Raw genomic sequence first — 12,109 nt, 5'->3', positions numbered from 1 at the left:
CCTAAGCAAAGCTTTCGATTGCATTCCTGTTGACATACTACTGGGGAAACTAGAGTTTTATGGGGTGAGAGGGAGCACTTTATCTGTGATAAATTCTTATTTAAGTAACCGAAAAAATTCGTTTCAGTCAGAAATTTAAATTCTTCCATCATGGAAATCAGCACAGGTGTACCACAAGGGTCTATCCTTGGACCCTTCTTCTTCATTGTCGCTATTAATGATTTACCTAAAAATATAGCTCACCCTGTTGTGTGTTATGCTGACGATACAACACTACTTACCACACATCAGAACATTTCAGATCTGAATAACCTAACGAAAGAAACACTAGATAAGGCCCTGGACTGGTTTGCAGCCAATAAGCTCCTATGCAACCCTGACAAAACACAACAACTTTTAATGAGAACATCAAATGAAGTAGGCAATAAGTCGGTAAAACTCTTAGGTATTCACATTGACTCAAAACTATATTGGGAGGAACATGTCAATCATGTAAGTGAAAAAATATCTCGGGTGGCATACCTTCTCTTGAAACTAAGGGAGGTAGTGAGCTTGGAGTACCTTAGGGTGACATACTTTGGGCTATTCCAGTCACATATTTCATATGGTCTTATTATATGGGGGCACTCCCCTCACATCAAAAACGTATTGAAATTACAAAAAAAAGTCATACGTATAATATGTAAAAGAGGTCATAGGGAGCACTGTCGTCCTCTTTTCTCCAGACTCAGAATACTTACAATTATAAATTTATACATCTATGTGTCTGTACTCTATATTAAAAATAATATTTCAGAATTTATTGCCAGAAAGGAAATACACGAACACAACACCAGGGCGAACGGTAATTTAGACATACAGCGCCACAGATTAGCGAGAACAGGAAATTCCCACAAAGTTAACCCACTCAAAATGTTCAATAAACTGCCAATTCATGTTCAGTCTATGGATACAAATTCTTTTAAAATTAAGTGGTACAGCTGGCTGTCAGATCATCCATTCTATGACATTAAAGAATTCTTTGAGATGCCTGAGGAGAATATAAGCATGTAAAAGTTGTCTGTAGTTAAACATATTATTTTGTGCTGTGGTTAATCGTGTGCAATTACAAAGTTTATACTATAAACAATAAAATACCATATTATATTAGATTATAAGATAGTTTGTTGCATTAGCTTTTAAAAGCTATCCTTTGTAATTTGGTACACTGCCATGCTTCAAATGTATTTATAATGTATTGACAGAAGTTTATTTTGTTATTCTGTATGTACTAGTACATCTTGTATGACGAAGCCAATATCATTGTAAAATGATCTATGGTGAATAAAATTCTTGAAATTCTTGAAAATTTTTGAAATATCTTTGTATGATGATGGACTAATTATTTGTTTCATCTATATATAATGAAATCAAGTTTGATGTTAATAGCCTATTGTATGACATACCCAATACTCTCAGCTGGATTTTCAGCTGGAGTCCATGGGCAAAGAATAAATAAATAAATAAATAAACACTCTGTCTTGTCTTTTGTTGCCCACTGCGATAGCAGCGCGCCAAGCGGCCAGTAAGAGACACTTCCAAAGCGATATCGCGGAAGTGTGAACACTTTTGTTTATACTGATTTTAACCATAGTTTATACAATAGGGAGCGTATGTAGTGAAATAAAAATCGCCAATAACTAAAAAATGACAGCACATTTGTCATTCCTTAGCTTCCTAAGGACGCTGGAAAGTTGAAACGGCACATTAAAGTAGTAAACACCAGAAGACGTGACCTTTTGCAGAAAGACATCGTCCATCTACTCAATGTCGCCAAGTTTTGTCCAGATTGAAATACCTCCAGTATTTAACACACACTATTAAGCCAACACACCTGCAGCTGAAGGAAAAGCCCCACAGACATGATAATAACATGTCAAATGAAATAAAAGTTTTCTCAGCACCGAAAAACTCAATTCCACAGCCGGGAAGACTCTTCAACATATTCGCCTTTGAAGCAAAAGCAATTACATTTACATAAATATTCTTGAATTACAAAGTTGAGTAAAGTGTAAAAATGGGTAAACTGTTAGATTCCATAAAAAGGTTTGAGGTGACAACGAAAGTCCCTGTCACAATAAGAACATTCAATAAGAGAAATATATGCTTCTCAAGCATGAAATGTGTGTTTATACTCTCTAAGCCCAATTATACAAAAATTCGAAAGTATTTCTACATGAGTAAGTAGTAGTTTATGTCATTTAATCAACAATATTTGGCTCTTTTTACATTTCTTTCACAACAATTTATGTCTCTTGGTAATCTACTAATGCATGGAACGCGAAACAGAACACCTACTTCGTTAATTAAGTAGAAAAATAATTAAAAACAAGCACTGTCATTTCCAAGACTGTAGCTATCTGCTTTCTCACCGCTTGGAGCGCTAATGTCGCTCCAGTGTCGCGACTGTATTTAGTAGACTGTTCTGCGACTGTACACGATTTTCAGAATAAAAACTACACAGCTGAAGTGTGATTAAGAAAAACGTTGATTAGAATGTCTTGATGTTTCATTCACTATAATTTTGTAAGAAGTTACCGAATACATAAGTAACATCCAGGAGTGTAGCAACACCAGCATCGTGTGCCACGGCTTCTGACCTGTCACCGCGTTTGTGTTCACTTACATCAAGTCCATTCTTATAGTAAACAAAGTATAGCGTCGTGGGAACATTGAGATTTTTCATGCTGATGAGGACGGCTCCCCTGTACCTATCTATTCCATAATAGCGTGACAATCGTGGGATCTCGACCAACGTGAATAACAATATCGCGGCGCAATAAACCACAACTTCAATAGGGCTCGATATTGCCGCTGTCCTAGACGCGCTGGTAGACGTTTTCCTTCTTGAACGACACGTAACACAATCTACTCAGTAAATAACAAACATTCAAACGCGTTGACCCATGTGAAAATTCGACGGTCTCTTAACTTTGTCTTCTGCTAATATTTCGCATGCAAACCGTTACAATCGCAATATTTGCAGACCACCAAGTTCGGTCTCGACAGTTGTTGTTGTTGTGGTCTTCAGTCCTGAGACTGGTTTGATGCAGCTCTCCATGCTACTCTATCCTGTGCAAGCTTCTTCATCTCCCAGTACCTACTGCAGCATACATCCTTCTGAATCTGCTTAGTGTATTCATCTCTTGGTCTCCCTCTACCATTTTTACCCTCAGCACTGCCCTCCAATACTAAATTGGTGATCCTTCGATGTCTCAGAACATGTCCTAGCAACCGGTCCCTTCTTCTAGTCAAGTTGTGCCACAAGCTCCTCTTCTCCCCAAATTTTGTTCAATACCTCCTCATTAGTTATGTGATCTACCCATCTAATCTTCAGCATTCTTCTGTAGCACCACATTTTGAAAGCTTCTATTCTCTTCTTGTCTAAACTATTTAACGTCCACGTTTCACTTCCATACATGGCTACACTCCATACAAATACTTTAAGAAATGACTTCCTGACATTTAAATCTATACTCGATGATAGCAAATTTTTCTTCTTCAGAAACGCTTTCCTTGCCATTGGCAGTCTACATTTTATATCCTCTCTACTTCGACCATCATCAGTTATTTTGCTCCCCAAATAGCAAAACTCCTTTACTACTTTAAGTGTCTCATTTCCTAATCTAATTCCCTCAGCATCACCAGACTTAATTCGAATACATTCCATAATCCTCGTTTTGCTTTTGTTGATGTTCATCTTATACCCTCCTTTCAAGCCACTGTCCATTCCGTTCAACTGCTCTTCCAAGTCCCTTGCTGTCTCTGACAGAATTACAATGCCATCAGCGAACCTCAAAGTTTTTATTTCTTCTCCATGGATTTTAATACCTACCCCGAACTCTTCTTTTGTTTCCTTTATTGCTTGCTCAATATACAGATTGAATAACATCGGGGATAGGCTACAATCCTGTCTCACTCCTTTCCCAACCACTGCTTCCCTTTCATACCCCTCGACTCTTTATAACTGCCATCTGGTTTCTGTACAAATTGTAAATAGCCTTTCGCTCCCTGTATTTTACCCCTGCCACCTTCAGAATTTGAAAGAGAGTATTCCAATCAACATTTTCAAAAGCTTTTTCTAGGTCTACAAATGCTAGAAGCGTAGGTTTACCTTTCCTTAATGTTTCTTCTAAGATAAGTCGTAGGGTGAGTACTGCCTCACGTGTTCCAACATTTCTACGGAATCCAAACTGATCTTCCCCGAGGTCGGCTTCTAGCAGTTTTTCCATTCGTCTGTAAAGAATTCGCGTCAGTATTTTGCTGCTTTGACTTATTAAACTGATAGTCCGGTAATTTTCACATCTGTCAACACCTGCTTTCTTTGGAATTGGAAGTATTATATTCTTCTTGAAGTCTGAGGATATTACGCTTGTCTCATACATCTTGCTCATCAGACAGTAGAGTTTTGTCAGGACTGGCTCTCCCAAGACTATCAGTAGTTTTAGAGGAATGTTGTCTACTCCAGGGGCCTTGTTTCGACTCAGGTCTTTCAGTGCTTTGTCAAACTCTTCACGCAGTATCATATCTCCCATTTCATCTTCATATACATCCTCTTCCATTTCCATAATATTGTCCTCAAGTACATCGCCCTGGTATAGACACTCTATATACTCCTTCCACATTTCTGCTTTCCCTTCTTTGCTTAGAACTAGGTTTCCATCTGAGCTCTTGATATTCATACAAGTGGTTCTCTTTTCTTCAAAGGTCTCTTTAATTTTCCTGTAGGCAGTATCTATCTTACCCCTAGTGAGATAAGCCTTTACATCCTTACATTTGTCCTCTAGCCATCCCTGCTTAGCCATTTTGCACTTCCTGTCGATATCAATTTTGAGACGTTTGTATTCCTTTTTGCCTGCTTCATCTACTGCATTTTTATATTTTCTCCTTTCATCAATTAAATTCAATATTTCTTCTGTTACCCAAGGGTTTCTACTAGCCCTCGTCTTTTTACCTACTTGATCCTCTGCTGCCTTCACTATTTCATCCCTCAAAGCTACCCATTCTTCTTCTACTGTTCTTCTTTCCCCCATTCCTGTGAATTTTTCCCTTATGGTCTCCCTGAAACTCTGTACAACCTCTGGTTCTTTCAGTTTATCCAGGTCCCATCTCCTTAAATTCCTACCTTTTTGCGGTTTCTTCAGTTTTAATCTACAGTTCATAACCAATAGATTGTGGTCAGAGTCCACATTTGCACCTGGAAATGTCTTACAATTTAAAACCTGGTTCCTACACCTCTGTCTTACCATTATATAATCTATCTGATACCTTTTAGTATCTCCAGGGTTCTTCCATGTATACAACCTTCTTTAATGATTCTTGAACCAAGTGTTAGCTATGATTAAGTTATGCTCTGCACAAAATTCTACCACGCAGCTTCCTCTTTCTTTCCTTGGCCCCAATCCATATTCACGTACTATGCTTCCTTCTCTCCCTTTTCCTACTCTCGAATTCCACTCACCCATGACTATTAAACTTTCATCTCCCTTCACTATCTGAATAATTTCTTTTAACTCATCGTACATTTCATCAATTTCTTCATCATCTTCAGAGCTAGTTGGCATATAAACTTGTACTACTGTAGTAGGCGTGGGCATCGTGTCTATCTTGGCCACAATAATGCGTTCACTATGCTGTTTGTAGTAGCTTACCTGTACTCCTATTTTTTATTCATTATTAAACCTACTCCTGCATTACCCCTATTTCATTTTGTATTTATAACCCTGTATTCACCTGACCAAAAGTCTTGTTGCTCCTGCCACCGAACTTCACCAATTCCCACTATATCTAACTTTAACCTATCCATTTCCCTTTTTAAATTTTCTAACCTACCTGCCCGATTAAGGGATCTGACACTCCACGCTCCGATCCGTAGAACGCCAGTTTTCTTTCTCCTTGTAACGACGTCCTCCTGAGTAGTCCCCGCCCGGAGATCCGAATGGGGGACTATTTTACCTCCGGAATATTTTACCCAAGAGGACGCCATCATCATTTAATCGTACAGTAGAGCTGCATGTCCTCGGGAAAAATTACGGCTGTAGTTTCCCCTTGCTTTCAGCCGTTCGCAGTACCAGAACAGCAAGGCCAGTTTGGTTAGTGTTACAAGGCCAGATCAGTCAGTCATCCAGACTGTTGCCCCTGCAACTACTGAAAAGGCTGCTGCCCCTCTTCAGGAACCACACGTTTGTCTGGCCTCTCAACAGATACCCCCCCCCCCGTTGTTGTTGCACCTACGGTACGGCTATCTGTATCGTTGAGGCACGCAAGCCTCCCCACCAACGGCAAGGTCCATGGTTCATGGTTCATGGTTCTACATCTACATAGATTACGACACAATTCCTGCAATTTTATGGATAAAGTAATACGCCTTGAGAAACCCTTGAGAAACATGAAGATTAAGACTCAAATGCATTTCTTGAATGAGAAACCTGTTGTGTAATCTGTCATTATAGGCACAATGCTGTATGATTACTGCTACCTACTTTGTGCCGTTGTGTTCAAGTTCAAATCATTTGCACATCCAAGTACACTTCACTCCATTTCGAATTTTGTTGCTTGCTGCCCTGTGGCTTAGTGAACATAACTGGCGCCCGGGTCACAACATTTCATTGCCCCCGTCTCCCACCGTCCTCGGCACCCGAGGTACGATTCTACACTTTATTAGCGCTCCCTCTCCTCCGCCCCCTACAGAAACACGTATAGTAAGACGGTATAACATATAGAATTTACTCTACTAATAATACATTTTCCGGAAAATCTTGGAGACCATTTCGTGTCCCTTTGCAAGTGGCGTCCGGGGCATAATAGACCTCCTTGTCCCCCACCCCCACCCCCTACGCAACTGATGGTGCCTTCTACATCTACATAGATACTCCGCAAGCCACCGTACGGTGCGTGGCGGAGGGTACCCTGTACGACTACTAGTCATAGAGCGAGGGAAAAACGAATATCTATGTGCCTCCAAATGAGCCCTAATTTCTCGTCTCTTATCTTCGTAGTCTTTACGCGAAATGTACGTTGGTGGCAGTGTAATCATTCTGCAGTAAGCTCCAAATGCTGGCTCTCTAAATTTTCACAGAAGTATTCTCCGAAAATAGTGTCCCCTTCCCTCGAGAGATTCCCATCTGAGTCCGTGAAGCTTCTCAGTAATACTTGCGTGTTGTTTGAACCTAGCGGCAACAAATCTAGCAGCCTGTCTCTGCGATGCGTTATGTCTTCCTTTAATCCGACCTGGTGCGGATCCTAAACACTCGAACAGTACTGAAGGATACATCGCACTAGCGTCCTATACGTGGTCTCCTTTACAGATGACCCATACTTTCGTAGAATTCTACCAATAAACCATTTCATGTCGCTTTGCAACGTTACATCCATATATTTAAATTAATGTATCCGAACATTACGGTTTGCAGAATTAGGTTTTCCGTAATTTCCATAAATCGCTCCTGGCAAATGCCGCGATGGTTCCTTTGAAAGATCACGGCCGATTTCCTTCCCCATCCCTGACACAATCCGAGCTTGTGCTCCATCTCTAATGACCTCGATGTCGACGGGATGTAAAACCCAATCTTCCTTCCTTCCTTCCTTACTTCCATTACGGGTTTGCTTATCGTTTTCATCCACATTACCTTACATTTTTCTACATGTACAGGCAACTGCTAATCATCACACCAGCTAAAAATTTTGCCTAAGTCATCTTGTATCCTCCTGCAGACATTCAACTTGGACACCTTACCGTACACCACAGCATCATCAGCAAACAACCGCAGATTGCTGCCCACCGTGTCCGCCAAATCATCTATGAATATAGAATATAATAGCGGTCCTATCACACTTCCCTGCGGCACTCCTGACGATGCACTTGGCTCTGATGAACACTCGCCTTCGAGGACAACAAACTGTTTTCTGTTTCCTCAGATGTCTTTGGGATACTCACATATGTGGGAACCTATTCCACCCGCTCGTACCTTCGTTACCAGTCTGCAGTGAGGCACCGAGTCGTAAGCCTTAATAGTGTTTGCACTTTTCATAACCTGCAGTGTATTTTTACTTTTTGTCACTCCTAAATCCCTTGACTGAAAAGCAAGGTATAGTATGAGAGAAGCTGTAGGACCACACGAATTGCGACAAGAAGTATCTATTAAGTCCTTCCAAACTTACTTCAAACTATCCTCTCCTTTATTCCCTTCTCGTCTAAAATTTTCTCTGATGGTGCTGATTTCCTTTATGACGTGTCTTTGTCGCGATCAGACCATTTGTTTGGTATATGGGCAGCAAAATATCATACACAGGAAAGTAACTTCCTGCCGTGAGCCCACATATCCATCTGAGCAGTGGAAGATGGGAAATGGGAATGTCAGCAACTCGTGCTGTCGAATCTGTCGAAATGGCAGCTTAACTGTCAAACAACTTCTGGCCCAAGAAACAAAAACAAACGCCCCCTTAAGGAAATTTCATGCATACAGATGTTGGCTAGGTGGCATTCAAATACTACGTGTGTCCGACAACTTCCCGTTTCCCTACGTCAAAGCAGAATATTGTATATTGGACTATTTACATATAATAAATATATATCCAGCAGATCTATAGTTCACTATCATGCCTTACACAGAGATCTATGCGTCACCATGTACTCATTGACATACTGCAGAGCATCTCAGAAGTTACTCTTCGAAAGATTTTCTCAACACTTTTACACAGTTCTTCATTAGTCTTAGATAGTTAGATAGAGAAGGGTTTTGTGGGCGCACGACAGCAAGGTCTTCAGCGCCCGTTCAGTATCATAGTGAGACGGGTGTTAAGAAAAAACGCAGAACATTTACATATAACGGAACAGACAACACGGAGAACAATCATTGAAAAATATGTGCTCACCCACACCGAAGCGTGGGATGAAGCAGGGCGTCAGCAGTAAAACATGGACAACACAGGAAGAAGAAGGTAGAGGGTGCTAAAACAAAGTAGCAGATGGAAGTGGCTGGCTGACCGCAAGGAAAAAAAGGGAGGAGTCAGCAACTCTGCAATACACTAAAACCTCCAGCCTAAAAGTTTAGGCCAGAGTCCAGACACATCACAAAACTTAAAAACCCTAGACACACACGTCTCATCGTTAGCTAAAACACAGGGCAGATCCCCATCAACTTGTGCTTCTGCCCTTGCATCACGGTATAAAACGCAGTCTGTTAAAATGTGCCGGACAGAGATGTGCACACCACAAACATCACATTAGTCTTGTACCGATCTTGAGGCACATGGGACTTTTACGACCCATAAAGAGTTGTGTGGCGTGGTAAAGTCCGAGCTTCGTGCTGGTCATTTCAGTCGGGTTGGAGATTTTGCTGAGCCACACCCAGTACAGTGACCTCAACATTGTTCATCAACGAACTCACACATCTGAATAAAAAAGTGTGCTAGAGCTCCCTCTTGCTGTAGCCACATGTGATACATGGTTCCTTGCCTTCTATCTTGAGGTATTAACCACGTCCACAACATGTTCAAGCTGAAGTTTCCATTCACGTACTCTTAAAAAAATAGGGTTCGAGTAAGGGTCACGATGACATTCTGGTCCATATTGTAACATGAGGTAGATTCTTTTCCACCTCTAGCACATAGTGGTAATTTGTTTTAGAAATAAAAATCACGTTCTTTTTGTGTCAACTGAGACGTACATTTGCCAGAAAATAATACCTTTGACCGAGATACGGCATTTTCAAATTATACCAACAAAGCACGGTAGACTGCAACTCGTTGCCCTGTATCGCTAGCACATAACTCATTCACAAACATTGGTATACATAATTTCATTTTCACATCCTTTTTTAGTGCGGTCATGCACTATTTACCACGGTACTTGGAGTTCAGCTACTTTTTCTTGAATGGATAGCAACAAAACAACTATATTTCTCCCCTATTGTACTAGATCAAGAGGAGTACGAGAAGCTCTCTGTTAGCCTGTATTCCGAGTTTCTTCATAAAAATTGCGGCGAATAAAGTATACTTTAACTGACTAATTTTCATGCCGACAATCCAGAAGGTAGCAGTTCAGTTACTACGCAACAACTAAAGAATAGGACTTCGTCTGCAGGCTCTGTCGACAGGCTACAACAAATGACAATCTACAAACAATTTCGCTACAAATGATCCTCATACTGTACGAAGTTCAGCAAAAGTTATTGATGTGTTACAGTCGAGTAACATGTCTGTGACAGTAAATAAAAACCTGTGATAAAATTTTATCTGATACAAATATGAGAGTGGTGTAATATCTGTGGGTAACGTAAGACAATGAAAAATGCTAGGTCACATCTTGCTTCCCTATCGAACTAAAGGTCTCTTTTATAAATGGATGGAGGAATGGGTGAGACCAGAGAACGGACGACCCAAATAGGACTGTGCTTTATGTATCACTCTCTTTGGGTTGATATACTGAGGGCCTGGTGGCACAATCTGCATTGTTGTCAGATAACTCTCTTCCGTGTGCAGTATTACCAGAGTTCTTCAATATGGAGGAAGAAACCCACTATACAATCGATGGCCAACGTCAGAAGCTCTCTATCGTGAATATTAATTACAAGCGGGTGAGCAAGAAGCATTAACTCTCTCCCTCTCTTGTTTGACCAGGACTAGAGCAGGAAATTAAGTATAATTCAAGCAAAAATTCCGTCTCTATTTGTAAGGTCTAAAAAAAAAACTCCGCCCGAACAGACCATGAAGGCCCAACGTACCCACTGCCGCCGTGCCACCCTCAGCCCACAGGTGTCACTGGATGCGGATATGGAGGGGCATGTGGTTAGCATAGCGCTGTCCCGGCCGTTTTGTCAGCATAAGAGACCGGAGCCGCTGCTTATTAATCTAGTAGCTCCTCGGTTTGCCCACAAGGGCTGAGTGCACCCCGCTTGCCAACAGCGCTCGGCAGTCCGGACGGTCACCCATCCAAGTGCTGGCCCAGTCCGACAGCGCTTAACTTCGGTGATCTGACGGGGACCGGTGTTACCACTGCGGCAAAGCCGTTAGCTAGTTATGAGGTCACTTGTTAATTTAATCTCAATTGCTCCCTTAACAAGACTGTCAGAACAGCTGAACCCGCTCGCCAGAATCTCTGTGCTGTTATATTCCACTGGATGATCATTACCAGAACAATGTTCTATAATAGCAGATCTGCTCGGCAATTGTAAGCGTGTGTGACGCTTATGCTCAGTACATCGGTTTCGACGGTCCTGATGATCTGACCAATATACATCATCCCACAACAGCAAGGGATATGGTAGACACCCGCGTCACGCTAAACCAGATCATTATTTACAGACCCCGCAGAACACGGTCAATCGAGTTGGAAATACTACAAAACGGTCGTAGACTTAAATGTCACCTCTTTATTTTCATCGTCCACTCGAGTCACAGCTAGTAAGTAGAGCAACGCGTGTCAAATATGTCTTTCCAAATGTGAAGAAACCATTATGAAGAATGATCCCAGTTGGCATCGGAAAGACAGATTAGACTGGCGTTGAGCTGTTGATCAACCGTGAATCGAGTGTAGAGTGAAAGTAACGAGGTGATACCTAAGTCTACGACTGTCACCTGAGCTCATTCTTCATGGTAGTTCCTTCACCTTTGGTCTATATTATTGCAACACCAGCTTGATGCTGTATAAGGTTATTGTGTATGATAGATGGTCATCTGTACTTATTGTAACGCTGTGGGCTTTCGAACCATCTAATAGAAACACGAATAGCTTTTCCATCTAATGTTTTCTCCTTCTCTTCCTGTGATGATGATCTGAGAGACGAAACAGGTAGAGAATAAAGGTTTATTTGTACAGCTGATACTTAAAGATGCTGTTCTTTAAATATGACAAAAACAAATGGCTCTGAGCACTATGGGACTTAAAATCTTAGGTCATCAGTCCTCTAGAACTTAGAATTACTTAAACCTAACTAACCTAAGGACATCACACACATCCATGCCCGAGGCAGGATTCGAACCTGCGACCGTAGCGGTTGCGCGGTTTCAGACTGTAGCGCCTAGAACCGCTCGGTCACCGCGGCCGGCTAAATATGACACTTTTCGATCT

General features: G+C 41.3%; 1 protein-coding gene and 1 pseudogene across 1 annotated transcript in view; both read right to left on the bottom strand.

The window, feature by feature from the left end:
- LOC126088549 (leucine-rich repeat and death domain-containing protein 1) overlaps nucleotides 1-12,109 on the bottom strand; it is a 212,636-nt gene that overhangs the window by 86,668 nt on the left and 113,859 nt on the right. The gene's annotated exons all lie outside the window — the stretch shown is intronic.
- LOC126104268 (5S ribosomal RNA) lies at nucleotides 10,936-11,053 on the bottom strand (annotated as a pseudogene).

This window comes from Schistocerca cancellata, chromosome 1 (genome assembly GCF_023864275.1).
Source record: "Schistocerca cancellata isolate TAMUIC-IGC-003103 chromosome 1, iqSchCanc2.1, whole genome shotgun sequence".
NCBI lineage: Eukaryota > Metazoa > Arthropoda > Insecta > Orthoptera > Acrididae > Schistocerca > Schistocerca cancellata.
This window is presented reverse-complemented; position numbering and strand designations above follow the sequence as displayed.